The sequence below is a fragment of the Pongo pygmaeus genome, chromosome 14, assembly GCF_028885625.2.
Source record: "Pongo pygmaeus isolate AG05252 chromosome 14, NHGRI_mPonPyg2-v2.0_pri, whole genome shotgun sequence".
In the NCBI taxonomy this organism is placed as follows: domain Eukaryota; kingdom Metazoa; phylum Chordata; class Mammalia; order Primates; family Hominidae; genus Pongo; species Pongo pygmaeus.
Window position 1 is genome coordinate 52,330,522 of NC_072387.2, and position 17,242 is coordinate 52,347,763.

A 17,242-nucleotide genomic window follows, 5' to 3' on the forward strand; every position below is an offset into this window, starting at 1 on the left:
CAAAGAGAGAAAATAATACTTATCCATTGTGCATCCTTAACAAAGGATGCATGTAGAAGCACTCTGCAGGGACCCCAGTGGGATCCCCTGGGTGTGAGGGGGCCAAAGCTCAGAACCTAACCTCTCAGAATGTGAAAGTCAGTGTTCATGAGCAGTTTATACTGTCCCTTCTAGAGCAGAAGGATGGGGAAAAGAGTTTTAAGAGAAATACACTTTTGTTTTGTTTTGTTTTTTTGTTTTTTGAGACGGAACCTCGCTCTGTCACCCAGGCTGGAGTGCAGTGGCGCGATCTCGGCTCACTGCAACCTCTGCCTCCCGGGTTCAAGCGAATTCTCCTGCCTCAACCTCCTAGTAGCTGGGATTACGGGCGCCGGCCACCACGCCCGGCTAATTTTTTTTTTTTTTTTTTTTTTTTTGAGTTTTTAGTGGAGACAGAGTTTCACCATGTTTTCCAGACTGGTCTCCAACTCCTGACCTCAAGTGATCCGCCTGCCTTGGCCTCCCAAAGTGCTGGGATTACAGGCATAAGCCACCGTGCCAGGCCAGAAATACACATTTCTAATAGCTTATCAGGTACGCATTTTTCTCCTGTAAAGAGTAGTGTTCATGGACACTGATCAATACATTCAGGGTCACCCCAGACTGCTAATTCTGCTGTCTGGTGTAGCACCAAGTCCACATCCTGCAACCTCGGTATTTCTACAATCATCGTCTTAGAAGCAGAAGTCTTCAATTTTGCATTCCATGCTAAATTTCAATTCCTTTGAACTCAGGCTCGCCTATGAGCTGCTTCTCTCTCCACTCATGATACCACAGCTGTGAACTATAACTGAAATAAAGTGAAAATTAAAATGGATTTATTTGGGTGCCGTGTGTTCTTTAGTGGGGTCCCTTTAACTGATTTATCTACCTTCACTCAATTGACAATCTTCTTAGAAGACATTTGTTGTGATATTGGAGCTTTTTTATTAGGTTGAAAGCTTACTTAAATTTTTCACTTGAAAGGAAGCTCTAAAACTTGCAAAAGAAGCAGAAAAACTCTGATACCGAAAATGGACCCTTGACAGCCAACCTATAGAATGGGTATGAGTCAGAATTTTCCAAAACAATTTTAAAGCTTCATTTTCCTTAGAAAGTTGCTTTTAGGGTTTTGTTGGGCTCAGAAACTAATACCGGAAAATATGGCACTTTGACATGCTGCACTGAAGAAGCAGCCTCAAAGTCTCTCTGACCCTCTCTCTGCCTCCTGTCTCTCAGTCTTCTGTCTCACCCAAAGCACAGGATGAAATTGTTCTCTGAAGGTCTTTCATCTGCCTAGAAACCAGATCTGCCAAAGAAGAACGCACTTGCCTTCCCTGAGTTTTTATTAATCTAACTCACATCACAGGAAGAAAGATTGAAGCCTGTCAACACAACTGGACATACTTTTGTCACACTGCTCTTCAGGCCCAACAGACTTTATCCCAGGTCATTGTATGTTCCCCAAGCTCATTGAATTCCACTAAAAATTCTTTACTATCCCCCTTAAAATCATCCACATTTCCCTATTCTTCCCCTATGAAGAAGGGTATATGAGCATCTGTGTACCCTACTGGGTTATTGGGCAATCATTCTCCTGCAATTCCTTTGGATTATGCACATGAAAATAAGTTTTGTATGTCTTTTCTCCTATTCTGCTTTTTGCGAGGTGATTTTCAGTGAACCTTCAGAAGGTTGAAATCCCTACAGTTTCAACAGCTTCCCAAGTGTTTGTCTTACTTGGTGGGTGGAAGAATGTTAATAAAGCTGTAACTTTTCTGATGACCACCAAAGGGGACAGTCTTGTCTTTGTAAAAATAAATATAAGAAGCCAGCATTTAAAAATAAGAATGTAGGCATATCGCAATCTTAATGTATGTTAACTTAAAAATAATGTATGTTAACTTAAATAAGTTAATGTATGTTAAAAGGTAAACAATAGGAAGAAAGAATAACAACATAGATATTTAGTGTTTCTGACCAACTTAAACATAAAAGTTTGGAGGAGCAAATAGGGTTATATGCTATCGACTCCATAGCTCCTTCTGCTACTTAAGTACTAGGTAATAATAAAATGTACAGCTGAGAGGTTCATTTTTATATGTTATTATCAGCCAGGTTTAAAATCAATTTGTAAAAGTTCTATTTTTCTTCCTAAAGGGAATGTTCCTTAACATAACTGCTTTTTTCAGTTTGCAGCAGTGCAGTAAACTAGTCAACCATTAACTTAAAAACACAGGATGGTGAAGGTGTGGGGCCTGTGGAGAAACACTCTAAACTTATTTGATCACAACTGTTTTGTCAGTCTAAATTAAAAACAAACAAACAAAAAAAAAGCTTTCTACCTTTAAAGACTGATAAATTTAGACTGTGAGATGTACCATGAATTCCAAAGTCAACTCCTCATGCTAGGAGCCCATTGCCCCAAATCCTCTGAAGTGAGAAGGCAGGGACCGTTAGCTGAAATGCTGTTGATTTTAGTGACTGTGAGCACGCATAAGGATACAGGTAATTTCCCTCATTATTAGGTCCCAGATCACTTAGTCCATTAGAGTTTTAAATGATAAAAAAAAAACCTTGACCTGCACTTGGAAAGAAAGTACCAACTCAGTCCAGAGTATAGAACAGGAGCAAGAAGCAGCCTCAAGTCATCCTATTTGTATCCATGTCTTTAAACATTGCCTTACTCCACATACTATTTAGGAAAACTTAATTCTGACTGGAGATCAGACATCTTTAGGAAGGTAAAAAAATCAGAGAAAAAAAATGTTATAGTTTATACTAAGCAAAAGAAGACCAGTTTTCTTTCTTAGTCATCATTGCTGACATTTGGGGAGCAGGTAGATATATTTGGTATCAGTGGTTCTAACAGTTTATGGAGCTATGTATTTCCAAGAAACTGAAGAAAGCTATGGATCCTTTCTTCAGGAAAATGAACATATTAATGTATAAAAAAGTTTAAATAAAATTTCAGGGAGTTAAGGGAACTTCCTCTGAAGCTCACATTAAGAGCTACTGCCTAATATAGACTAATTGCACCATGACATTTTATGGCTAAAGGAAAAAGAATTGGTAGATTTACTAATCTCACTTCTATTTTTAATCTAACAATTTATTTGATTGTCAACACCGAGAAGATGCATAAGCAGATCAGTAAACCGAACAAGTATTTACTTCATAATCGGTTCTGTTCTTCAAGCTGTGTTTGTTACCAATAAAGTATAAAATACGATCTATCTATTCCTTTAAGGAGCCTATAGTGTAGTAATCATTATTCTTGAGGACAAAAAAAGTGAACATAAGCATAATTTATCACTTGACCAGGTGCAACAAACTTCAATTTGAATTACCAGTAGGACTTAATAAAGCTATTTGTTAAATAAATAAAGCACTTGGGTAATAATTGATTATCAGTGGCCAATGTATATATGCATATTTTCATATTCATATTCCCTAGTAGCAATCATTTAGATGATCACACCATATATAATGTAAAAAGCTAGTCTATTGCTGTAGCGTGAATTTTAGATTGAGGATATGAAGAAGTTGACAAGGAGAGATAGACCATGTGGGCCATGGCAGCTGTGGATTACCTTTCCCTGGGATCACTGGGCAGACTGGAATAAGTTAGAATATGCTAGAGCTTATATTTAACCCATCCAAGAATTTATAGGGCAACCCATGAACAGTATTTTGAAATTCCTATGTCTACAAAAACCCAGAAGTCTCTTCTTGCATAATTTTAACATTTTATTATTACTCTCCTTACAATTTTTAAAATTTTCACTTTCTCAATTTCTTTCCACTTATTAACACAGAATTATTTTTAATTAATGTAATTTTTAAAAACACAACTTCTTCACTCAATTCCTGACAAAATTATGAAGAGTTAAAAAGCTCTTATACAGTGAATTGACATAAAGCCATTTACTTAATTAGAGCTGTTTGAAGCCCAACCATCCATGTATTGAATGCTTTATATAACCTGCCTCCCGACGGGCCCCAGAGGCTTCATTCATATGGGGAAGCTAGGACTGTTAGTGCTATCTTTTGACTTTTCAAGAGGTGGTCTTAGCACAACATTAAAATAACACAGGATACTGAATCATAAGATCTGAGTTCAAATCCCAGCCCAGGCAACAACTTGCTGTGTGAGATTGGGCACCACACTTTCTGAGCTTCACTTGCCCCCGTCTGGGAAATGTGGATAATAACACCTACCTCATCAGTTTCTTAAGAAGCTTACATCAAGTAACATTAAGTTACATTAAGTAACATGAGAAAGAGTCCCTTTGTTGTGTTGTAGGAATTCAGTAAATCTTTGTAAACCTTGGATCTAAATCAAAAGTGTGTGGCAGAAAATTGGAACACAGTCAGGAATAGGAAGCTCCTGTAGAAATTCTTTAAATCTTTATTATAATGTTGAACTGAGCTGATTTCCTGGGAGTCCCTTCCAAGGATATTTTAAGAAAACCACAGACAACCAAAAGTTGGCAGAAACTGACACATGCAGGAAATTGTGGATTCCATAATTCTAGAGGTGCTGTAATTCTATAAATTCTGCTGCTGTTACAAAACCCAAGCTTTGTGTTCATTTGTTTTTAATTAGTCTCTGTTTTGTTTCTGTCACACATATTCTGCCTCCCCAATGGTGCTTTGCCCTGCTAATTCAACTATGCGAACATTCATTTTACAGATTAATACCAACTGTGAAAATGTCTTTCTTTTAAACAAAAATAGTTCACTGTCCTCTCTTCCCCACCACATCCCAATTGTAAAAGCGGTGTGTGTGCTTATGGAGAAAAAATAGGCAATACAAAAATGTATAAAGAAAAAGATTGGCCAGGCGCAGTGGCTCACACCTGTAATCCTACCACTTTGGGAGGCCATGGAGAGTGGATTGCCTGAGCTCAGGAGTTCGAGACCAGAGTGGGCAATATGGCAAAACCCTGTCTCTACTAAAAACATTAAAAAATTAGCCAGGTGTGATGGTGGGCGCCTGCAATCTCAGCTACTTGAGAGGCTGGGGCAGGAGAATCGCTTGCACCTGGGAGGCGGAGGTTGCAGTGAGCTGAGATCGTGCCGCTGCACTCCAGCCTAAGCAACACGGCGAAACTCTATTTCAAAAAAAAAAAAAAAAAAAAATGCAGTAAGTAGTATTACCTCTCAGGGACCAACTACGATTACTATTTTGGTGTATACCGTTCCAGACATCTTCTTTGCGTATATTTATTCTTCTTAAAAGTCATTCAGGTTGGCCAGGCACGGTGGCTCACATCTGTAATCCCAGCACTTTGAGAGGCCGAGGCAGGTGGATCACTTGAGGTCAGGAGTTCGAGAACAGCCTGACCAATATGGTGAAACCCCTGTCTCTACGAAAAATACAAAAAATTAGCTGGCCATGGTGGCATGTGCCTGTAATCCCAGCTACTGGGGAGGCTGAGGCAGGAGAATTGCTTGAACCCAAGAGGCAGAGGTTGCAGTGAGCCAAGATCAAGCCATTACACTTCAGCCTGGGAAACAGCAAGACTCTATCTCAAAAAAAAATGTCATTCAAGTCAAGATTCAGCCATTTTTAATGTTACCATTTTAGAAACAAACAGTTAAACACTTTCACAAAAAGGCTCAAATGTGTTTCTTTTCCTTTCCTACACCTTCTTTCCAAGATAGGCTCTTTGCTCAGCAAGTCCTTTAAAACAGGATTTTCACTGGTCATCATTGAAACTTCTTTTTATATTTCCCCACTTTTAACACTTCTAATAATTAATACTTTTAATGGCCCTTTAAAAACTTAATCTCACCTTGTGCTGATGCTGATGTGTTCTTGAGTCACAAGCCCTGCCCTTGGCCTCTGGCCATTCTGTGGGTGCTTTGCATTACTTAACCTCTACCCCCAAAATGAGATCCAGTGCTAACCTTGGATTTGGTACTGCATTCCCTCAGAGCAGAAAAGATTCTTGATTTCAATAAGTAACCAGAGTGTTCATTGGACATACTGCCTCTGCAGAAGCTTGGCCCAGAAGTGGTGAATTATTTGAATTCATGTTTTATGTCCATTGCTGCAGGCAAATTTTGGAAAGTTTGTTTTATTTTGCTTTGAAGAATCTATAAACAATCCTTAACAATTAATGCAAATGATAGCTAAAATTCCAATAGAATTTCCTACTTCTGCAGTTCAGTATGTGCACTAGTTTACCCAGGAAGGTATCATTATGAATAAAAAGTCTAACAGTGTTTATAATTTTGCCAATTTGCTAGTTGTATGGAGGGATATGGGTTCCCAAAGTAAAAGAGCTTCAATCCCAGCCCATCCCATTCTGCAAATCTGCGACAGAATTCTAGTGCCACTCTTAAAATGAAAGCTAGAGAACTGATGGAAGAAGAAAGGAAGGAAGGGGAGGGAGAGAACACAAGGTGGGATTAATTATCTATGGGAGTTCTCTGTAGAATATACACAGTATATTGTAAATTATGAAATTTCTAAGTACAATTCAAGTGAAAGTCTTTTCTAAGAAAACAATGATATAATAAAATGGGACACATAAGACAAGCTATATCTTGGAAACTCTATACATGGTATAACAATATGCCCTGAAAAGTTTTGGTAAGTGCTAAATTGCAAAAGAAGAATCAAAGAATAGGTATATTGTCTCTAGCATTAATCAGTGAAGAGGGAGTCATCATGTTTAACAAATTAGAGAATTTTAGCACTGGAAAGGTGAACTAATTGCACAGGAGCATTTATCTTGATTCTTTTGTGTGCTAGGTGCTGTAGATGTATTTGCACAGGTCCACCTTGGGCTGAAAAGTGACCTTGGGCAGGAGGAGGTACTGAAGTCTTTATTCAGAGATGTCAAGTTTATAGCATTAAATCTGAAAAATGAGGTGAGAGTAGAAACAGAAACTCTGGAACTGAGAGGATGAGGCCAGGGTTCCAGAACCAAGTTTGTGAGAGTTGAGTGGACGCAGAATACGCCTCATATGTGATACCTGGCTTAGATAAAGTCCAAAGAGATGGAGGGTCTCCACTTTTATTTCCTTTGACTGCATCATCAGAAACCAGTCTTGAACATTATACAACCAAATGACTAGAATGATTAAAAATGAAAATAAGTATCAAAACATTTTTAAATGTAACTACTTTGGTGGCAGTTCTACTAAAATAAAGTATGCTGTTCCTTTAACTTAATATTCACAAATCAGAATAATCAGAATAAATATTAATATTTAATGGAAAGATAGGCAAGCATGGAAAAGTAAAAGTATTATGAGATTTACCATCAGATTGAGCTGGATTTGAATCATGGGTCTATCACAAGTGAACTTAGGTAAACTCTGTAACCTTGATATCCTCATCTGAAAATAGAGATTATTTAATACCTATCTCTTAGGACTTTCTATGAAGATGGAATGAGACAATGTGAAGCATTCCCTTCTTCCCTAACATTGACATACCCCTCATTAACTGATTTTGGATATAACCACTTTCACTGATCCCCAAGGGATACCAGGGGTATGTAGAGTTTACCTTCCTCCTCTACCAAACAGACCACGGAAGTCACCTGTGTGGGTCCTCTGTGCTTCTTCAAGATGTCAGCTGGCTCTTCTTGTTTCTCTCAGTGTGACTGACTGTAGATTCTTATCTGCTCAAAAGAGAACTCCATTATATAGACTCTGGAACATCTATGTTTCATTATGAATTCTCTCTTTACTAACTTCCTGTATCTAAGCTGCATTCTAAATAAATAAAGTACTACTGGAACTTTGTTTTTCAGACACATTGATATCTGTACAAGAACAGCCCAGCAGAAAATATATACATCGGCCCTTCCTCATTCCAGCTCAACTCCCCAGCCCTCATGTCACACCATATTCTCATGCTTGTAAATCAGTTTCCTATGATTTTAGTTAAAATGATTCCATCACTCAGAGCTAGACCACTCCTCAACTTTTATTTTTTATTTTATTTATGTTTTATTTATTTATTTGAGATGGAGTCTCACTCTGTCGCCCAGGCTGGAGTGCAGTGGTGCAATTTCAGCTCACTGCAACCTCCACCGCCTGGGTTCAAACGATTCTCCTGCCTTAGCCTCCCCAGTAGCTGGGATTACAGGTACATGCCACGACACCTGGCTAATTTTTGTATTTTTAGTAGAGACAGGGTTTCACCATGTTGGCCAGGCTAGTCTTGAACTCCTGACCTCAGGTGATCCTCCCACCTCAGCCTCCCAAAGTGCTGGGATTACAGGTGTGAGCCACTGTGCCTGGCCTGCTCCTCAACTTTTAAAACTGCAAAACTGTGGGCCGAGACCCAGACCATAAAGGTCCTCTCATTAAGGAGATGCCTCTTTCGTACGACCCAGCCAGAAACATTTGGTGAGTTTCTTTCATATTATAAAAATCACAAGTTTTTGAAATAAATGAATTCAAGTTCTTCCCATATCTAAAACATTCTGTGAGTCAAATTTTCACATTTAGAGATTCAGTCTGTATATTTATATTTCTTAATCTGTGGCATGAGGGATTTAATCAAAGTATAAAGAGTTTCCTGGCAATGAAAGTGATTGTACCCAACATGAGTTAATGAGAAAGAAGATGGAATTGTCTTCTCTGAAGATCTTTATAGTTTTTTTTCAAAGTATTTATGCACAGTCCTTCCTAAAGCCAGACACTGAAGATCAATCAAGTACTCTTCTTGTCAAAGGATTCTCTGATGCTATAGAAACTCTAGATTGTGGTTTTATTCTGACACATTTTGGTAGTTTTGTTCTGTGACAATTAGAGGAGAAAAAAATGAAAGGGTAAAGAAATGAAAATTGGCTTTTAGCAGCTGTTTTAGTGAGACAATCTACATTTTAGATTCCAGAATGGAGATACTAGTCCATCAGAGGAGAAACAAGATTTTGTTCTTATTATAGTAAAAGATCTTGTGTTAAAGATATTGTTCTTATTGTGGAGAAAGAGAGAGAGAGAGAGAGAGTTATCTTTTACCCTGACTTTGGTGAAGGGGTCATGAAGTAATCTGTTCTTGGACCAGAAGACTGCTGGATTTCAAGGAAATCATTAAAGTTTTGCTAACAACCATGCTTAATTATTTGAATGTGTGTGTGTTTTGTTTGTCTAGTCTTGTCGTTAATACAATTAACTAGAATCCTGTTTGATTCTTGAAGTTGAAATGTCAATTGTGACTTTGTCTTACTTTTCTCTAAAACCATTTTCACTCTCTTTTTAGATATCATTTTTGCACATGCTTACCTATTACTATATAAAAATAAAATAACTGCTTTAAACATTTTAGTGAATATCCTTTCAAGACTCTCTTTTGAGCATCCTAACAAATATGAAAGAAATACGTGCTATGCATACACAGAACCACACTCCACAATTAAACCCTCACAGTGACATTCCTTAACGAGGCAGTGTTAGCCTGGAAGAACCGTTTTATAAAATCCTTCTAATGATTGCATCACTTTGAAAGCCAATGAAATTGATTTGTAAACTCTAGAACTAGATTAAGATGAGGAGTATGAGGGAAAATGTTTCCAAATTCAACTCTTGCTTTGAATTTTCTTTTAAATTTATTTTCCGGAGTTTCTTTTTTCCCCAGCCATAATAAAGCAGTCTTTATTCCATAAGAAAGCAGTATTATTTATTATTTTAGACCATTGATTTACTTTTAGACCATTGATTTACTTTATTTTAGACCATTGATTTACTTTTGTGAAATGAAGACAAATAATGCACATATGTTCACGTCAGAAAACTTAGGTTCACGCCATGGGTCTCCTTCTTACTATTTTACTTTGAGTAAATTATTTTGCCAACTTCTGTCCCAACTTTTTCATCTCTAAATTAGAGATAATGATTATGCTCATCCCACAAAGTTATTATGAGAATTAAATTAAAATGTTTGCATAAAAATTTTGAAAAATCTGAGGCATCGTACAAATGCTAACATATTTGGGGGTATTACTATAGTTGTTACTATTTTAAATATTAATATTTTCAAAGCTAAATAATAGTATCATAGTGGAACTATTTGGCATAGTTTACTGAGCACAGCAAACAGTCCACTTGCAAATTGAGTTTTTCTTCATCTCATGCCTATATCAATGTTTCCCCCATCTAGGACTCAGTGTAATTTAAAGCATGTAATGAGATGTTCAGTACATTTTTTGGTCTCACCTGCCCCATGCCTCTTTCTTTCCTTCTTTCCAATTTCATTTTTTTTCAATCCTCTTGTATCTTTCTTTTCTTCTTTTTTTAAATCATGTAGGTTATCATTTTTCACCATAAGCAAATATCTTAAGAACTATGAAAAATGCCCATAGCACTTTCCATCCAAAAAATGCATAAGCCTTTTATAAACACATTAGTGATCATTACAAAATATTGTCTACCTTGAATGTTTTCTCATCTTTTTATCATGCATGTCTGCCTAGTTTAAAATCACAGGGCAGGAACTCTGTCTAATTCTATTTGTAAATCAGAGAGAGAGTGTTGTTGTTCAATAAATGCCAAGAAGCAACAGTATCCATATGAGGTGAATAGGTGGAAATTATTATTTCTGTCTATAGCAAGGTGAAAATAAAATGAGTGCTTTACAATTTTCAAAGCATTCTCATATCGATTATCTCATTTGTACATCACACCGACACTGGGAGAAAGCCAGATGGGGCAGTTTTACTGTTATCCTCTTTCTGTCCTTGTATGATAGTGGAAAGTGAGACTAAGAGGTTAAGTGCCTTGTCCACGTCATCAGGGAAATCCCAGCCTACAGGATCTCTACCCTGCTCTTCTGGTTTTAAGTTGGTACAAATATTTGTACATTCTTATGGAGTGCATGTGATATTTTGTTACATGTAATGATTAAGTCAGGGTATTCCGGGTATCCATTACCTTGAGTATTTGTCATGTCTATGTGTTGGGGACAGTTCAAGTCCTCTTTTCTAGGTATTTTGAAATATAAAATACATTGTTGTTAACTGTAGTCACCCCATTCTGCTATTGAATATTAAAACTTAGCCCTTCTACCTAACTATATGTTTGTACACATTAACCAGCCTCTTGTTATCCCTCTCCCACCCACTCAGCCTTCCTAGATTCTGCTACCTGTCATTCTACTCTCTACGTCCTTATAAGTAACTTTTTTAGTTCCCGCATATGAGTGAGAACATGCAGCATCTGTCTTTCCGTGCCTGTTCTTATTTCACTTACCATAATGACCTCTAGTTCCATCCATGTTGCTGCATATGACAGGATTTCATTCTCACATTTTCTTTATCCATTTGTCTGCTGATGGACACTTAGGTTGATTCCATACCTTTGCTATTGTAAGTAGTACTGCAATAAACATGGGAGCGCAGATATCAAACTTTTTATCCTTTGAGTAAATACCGAAGAGTGGGATTGCTGAATCATGTGGTAATTTCCCTGCTTTTCTCAACTAATGCTGCGGAAACTTCATAGTGATATGGGTCTTGATAGGTCTTGAACATGTCAAGAAGTATATCTATTTTGTTACCTTTGTGAGACAGCATTTAACTCTGACCCTGGCCCACAGCTAGTGCTTAGTAAATAGTTGTTTAATTAAAATAAATAAATAATATTATAGACATCAAGTCAGCAGAACTCATGAACTAATTATTGAATCCATGGCAAGGCCTGACATCCTCGCCATCTTGGCTGCTGCTCAACCCACCAAAACCATTACGTATTGTTAGTTTTCTGTTTCATTTAGTGAAACTTGTAATGCCAATTTTCAATACTACTTTCCAGTCATATCATTCTCCCAACTGCTGCTATTTCTATTCAGTAGCTCAGGTACATAGGCACTTCTTTAATAAACTTAATTATATCGTGCAAAATGCAATCAATGGAAGAGCCTTAAAAAGTTTAAGCTTAACCTTTCATTTCATTAAGAAAATGTGTGATATGTTTATTTAAACCTTGTGAGTTGTCAAGAAAGCCCCAGAAGCCAGACACTGATATCAGGATGCATGTGACTTACAATTGAGAGTCTGCTATTCATGTCCTCTGTTTGTGCGAATGGCATATAAAGGTTCCAAGACATTTGTGTGTTATGTTGAGCTTTGAAGAATGTTGAGCACACAAGCTGGATTTTATAATAAGAGAGTTGAAGAATCATAGAAAATAAAAGAAATGTAAGAGAATGGCTGTGCATTTCTTAGTGGCTATTTTCTTTAAATGTGGGTGGAGACTGTCAGTAATATTAGCCATGCTAGATTTGGGCTGAAGGAAATGCTCACGTTAGTTGCTAGGAATGCCCTACAACCCTTGATTGTGCCAAAATCAAATGACAATGCACATATATGATATATGCACTAGTTTGGAGACCATATCAGCCTCCTTAACATCCTTTCTATATATACTGTAAGTTTGCAGATGCATTTTGGTCTTTCGGTAGCATTTTCAAATGTAACTTTTCAAAATGGTTCATCAAGGAAGCTGGTGGTTGAACTTAGCATATCTTATTTCTCAGAATCATAATCAACTCAAGAGACCACCAATCCTTTTTCACCCACACAGTCTTTCTTAAACACACATATTGTTCTATTACAGCTAACTTCATATCTTTAGTTCAGTCATTCATTTTTCAGAAAAACTGACAAAACATCAATTAAATTATTTCTCTTAGAAGAAAAGCTTAAAATGAAGACCTTATGACAATATATTCTAATAACATTTTGAATAATTATAGAATATACAATCCTGGATTCATTAGTGCATTCAGTGTCAACATGTGGTCATTCAGTTTTATTATCCCTTTAATAAAGCCATCTAAGATTTGTAAGTACTTTGCCAACTTCTCATATTAAGTCAAAGGTCTGAGGGACATGCAGAGAAAGTTCACAGGAGAAAGTGAGTCCCAGCTCTTTATTACATGCATATTGACACTAGTTAAATTTAAAAATGAAATTAACCTAAATATCTAAATAATATGTTTTACTTGTTTAAAGTACAACAGAATTTGAGAGGCCAAGGCGGGCAGACCACTTCAGGTCAGGAGTTCGAGATTAGCCTGGCCAACATGGCGAAACCCCATCTCTACTAGAAATACAAACAATAGCCAGGCATGGTAGTGCATGCCTGTAATCCCAGCTACTAGGGAGTCTGAGGCAGGAGAATTGCTTGAACTCAGGGTGCTGAGGTTTCAGTCAACCAAGATCATACCACTGCACCTCTGCCTGGGTGACAGAGCAAGACTCCATCTCAAAAAAAAATTTTTAAGTAAATAAATAAATAAATAAATAAAATATTTATTGGGTGTTATTCAAGTGTGTGTATGTGGTGGTAGTGGGAGGTCATTTTTATTAATAAGAGTGAGAAAATGAATGGCTTAGAAATAATACAATGTCTTGTCCTTTGGTGTTCTGTTAATTCTACCAGTATATTTCACCATACTTAGTATTCTGTACCATGTTGTTTTTGTTAAATTTTAAATGTGCTAATAGACACTTACTAAAGTAATTCTGTTGTTATTTCTCTTAAAATAATCTTTTAAAATAATTATCCACAACTACTTTTTTGTTGTTGCAAGTCTAGATTTTCATATATGAAGTTGCTTAAGGACTCACCTATGCTCTACATTAATTTTTAATCAAGTATCGAACATCTCCTACATTTCAGGCATTGTGATAAAATATACCAATCACTTCCTGTAGGGCATGGATTATTATTCTCATTTTTTATAGATGAGAAAACTCTGCTTCAAAAAGGTTAAATAAGTTCCTAAGGTAAGAAAACTAATAAATGCTAGAACCCATCTAGGAATCCAAATCTGTCTTTCTCCAAGGCCTATGCTCTTTTCAGTATAGCATGTAGCCTCTCAAAATTTAAAACTATCAAGGTTTATACAAATATATGTACTTTCACACACATATACACCCAGGCAGAGTAGCATTCTTTTCTTTTGAAAAACAGCCTTGACAACCAAAACATAATTGCATTGGAAATACATGAGTTTTGATGGTGAACTTATGACATTTTGGTATATACCTGCCTTGGTTTTAACCTTTACAAAATCTCAATTAGCATTGGGCCAACCTTGATGAATCACCCTTGCTCTTAGTAAAGTAAATATGATTTGTGAAAGAGACAGTTTCCCATTTTCTGCACCTCTAAAGAGTTGTGTCATCAGGTATAAAAGCTAACAATAGATTTAATAAGCTGTTTATTTTTATAATGAGAGAAACCCTTATTATTCACTAGGAATAGACTGAATTGGGGGATACTATAATAGATGTCAGAAATAACAATTGAAATTCTGAATACATTAGAACCACAGCATGTTGCAGACCAATTAAAACTGACAACCAAGTGAAGCAAATACACATGGATAAATATAGAAAATTCAAGTTGCTGTTAGGGTGGTTTTTTTCCTCTTTTGTCTTTACCACTTGATATTTTTCTTTCTTCTTGATATTCCAGTTCATTTTGTTAATCTTTTCCTGCTTGGCTTCTGAATTTTAATTAAATTGAAAGCTGAGAGATAATCAAACTTTAATGCATTGTAGAATACCTTAGCACTTTGATGTATTTAGTGCCCTGATGTTGGGAAACTATCACTAACTAGAAATGCCAGCATTTGTAGACAATATATAATTTTCATAATCTTAAACAAAGATGGGAAAAATAGATACTGTGCTAAACATTTCAGCCGTGTGTTCACCTTTCTGTATTAAATTTAGTATTGGCAGCTGAGTAGGAGATTATAGGGTACAGCTGCTTTAACCTTCAACAGTAAATGATGCTTGTTGAATTGTCTCCATGTGCCTCTAAAACCTAGGAAGCTTAAAAATATAGGCTTGATGCTAATGATGAGAAAACACAGTAAATTAACATCACTTAGGTTGGAGGAGAGTTGGGACTAAATATATTGCTAATGAAGATTATGGAATTAATTTTTCTGAAGTTCTTGAAGAACGTTTTGTATAGGACATGCAAAAAATTGATTAAATTTGATATAACAACATAAAAAATAAATACCTGGCAGGGTGGTACAGGGCATGGTGGTGCACGCTTGTAATCCCAGCACTTTGGGAGGCTGAGGTGGGCGGATTACTTGAGCAGCCTGGGCAACATGGCAAAACCCCACCTCTACAAAAAAATACAAAAAATTAGCTGAGTGTGGTGGCATGCACCTGTAGTCCCAGCTACCAGGGAGGCTAAAGTGGGAGAATCCCCTGAGCCGGGAAGTCAAGATGTGATTGCACCACTGCACTCCAGCCCAGGTGACAGAGTGAAAGCCTGTCTCAAAACAAAACAAACAAAACCCAAACCAGATAGCATTTATTGAGTACCACTTACTATATATCATGCGTTGTACTGGATGCTATACATTATCTAATTTTATTTTTGTAATACCCTATGGAGTAGGCATTATTATCACAAGTATACACATGATAAAATTGATGCTCAGAAAAGTTAATTACTATACCCAGGATTACATGATTAGAGCTGAGACTGGAACTCCAAAGCCCATACCTGTGTCCCTTCTAATTTCAGTGACCTACCAACATCTATTATATATTAGTTCTCATGTCAAAAGACACAATAAAGTATTTGTTCATAAATGTATTATAATGTTTAAAAAATAATATTAGCGAACAGCTAGGTGTAATCCCAATACAATTTCATTTAAACACAAATGCATTTCTGGCCTGAAGTTGATTTTTAACTTCCATCTTTTTTGAGGAAATGGCATCTGCAATGTGTATGGGGGTTAGTGGGGCAGGAGAAAAACAGCAGTTCCAGGAACACTGAAAGAAAAGGATCAAGTTAAATGCTTTCTACTCTCAGACAAGATTAATAACCCTTAAAATACTTTTCTTATTTAATAAATTGTGACAGAATCACTCAATGTGGGCTCAGAAAAGGACAAAATGATTGGGCTCCTTAAAGTAATGCTTTTTAAAAATTGAAATAAGATTGATACTAATCTGAAAACAAATACGTTTCAGGGTAAGGGGAATCATGCCTCACTGAATTAATTTGTAAAAAGTGCAAACACTGCCATCTACTGGGCTTTAATTTTCTCTTTGTTATAGGTTTTGCGGATGATGATAGCTATTATGCATATTGAATACACAAAATAAGAAAAGACATCCGTTACTTGTTATGAAGATTTCAAGCTACCTAAAAATAATTGAGTGGCTATGTTTATTTCTTTATGAATACATTCTAAGTCACTTTATTATTGGTGTTAACAGAAATATTCAGGAAAAACAAAATAATTTCCTTCAAATAAATGTTATCTCAATATTTTGCAAAACCTTTTGAGGAAGAAAGTTAAACTCCCCTGCAGAGACACATCACCAAGTAAAACTTGAGAGAAACTGTCACAGGTTTGTGAAATGATGCACCTTCTCTGCTCAGCTGACAACTCTTCTTCCCAAGCTGTCTGATCCATCCTGGAGGCTAACATATTTCCCTCTTTATAAAAAAGAGGAGGAAAAGAGAACCACTTTTCCTAGCTAGGAGGCTGTGCCCTATGTAGTGTGTACAAATGATCATTCTATCCTTCCAGCATGGTGGAAAAGAGGGGGCTGGGTGTGCTGTACCCAATTCTCTCGGAAGGAGGACTCAGTGCGCTGGCTCATCTGACTCAGTCTTTGTCAATTCACTCAGGAAGATGGTTTGTGATTCACCCTCTGGTAATGCCTCAGTACAGTGTTTGTGTTCCTTGGACGATCTGCATCAGTTTCACCTGGGGAGCTTGTTGAAGATGCATGTTACTGGCCTGAACCCAAGACATGCTGAATCATAAACCTCTGATCTGGCACCCAGGAATCTGCATCAAACAGGCTATTCTTTTTTATTATTATTACTTTAAGTTCTGGGATACATGTGCAGAACGTGCAGGTTTGTTACATAGGTATACATGTGCCATGGTGGTTTGCTTCATCCATCAACCTGTCATCTAGGTTTTAAGCCCTGCATGCATTAGATATTTGTCCTAATGCTCTCCCTCCCCTTGCCCCCCCACCCCACAACAGGCCCTGGTATGTGATGTTCCCCTCCCTGTGTCCATGTATTCTCATTCAAACAGGCTATTCTCATGCATTTTGGAGGCTGATAACCACTGACCAGAATCTTGGGATTCTTAATCTTGTAGCTTCTGTGGTACCTAAGATCAAACTGCCAGTGGGAGGGCTTACAATGTTTCATCCCAGGCCTTTCCTGCAAGGACTATTCTAGAGCC

General features: G+C 37.0%; 1 protein-coding gene across 1 annotated transcript in view; it reads right to left on the reverse strand.

Annotated features, from left to right (window-relative positions):
- Window positions 1-7,567: 7,567 nt before the first annotated feature.
- The window catches only part of CCDC122 (coiled-coil domain containing 122), an 85,491-nt gene continuing 75,816 nt past the window's right edge, over window positions 7,568-17,242 (reverse strand). Inside the window, exons 7-8 of the transcript XR_008493448.2 lie at window positions 11,236-11,361; window positions 7,568-7,661 (exon numbers count right to left, since the gene is read on the reverse strand). The gene's annotated coding sequence lies outside the window, so the exon portion shown is untranslated. The remainder of the gene's footprint in view (window positions 7,662-11,235; window positions 11,362-17,242) is intronic.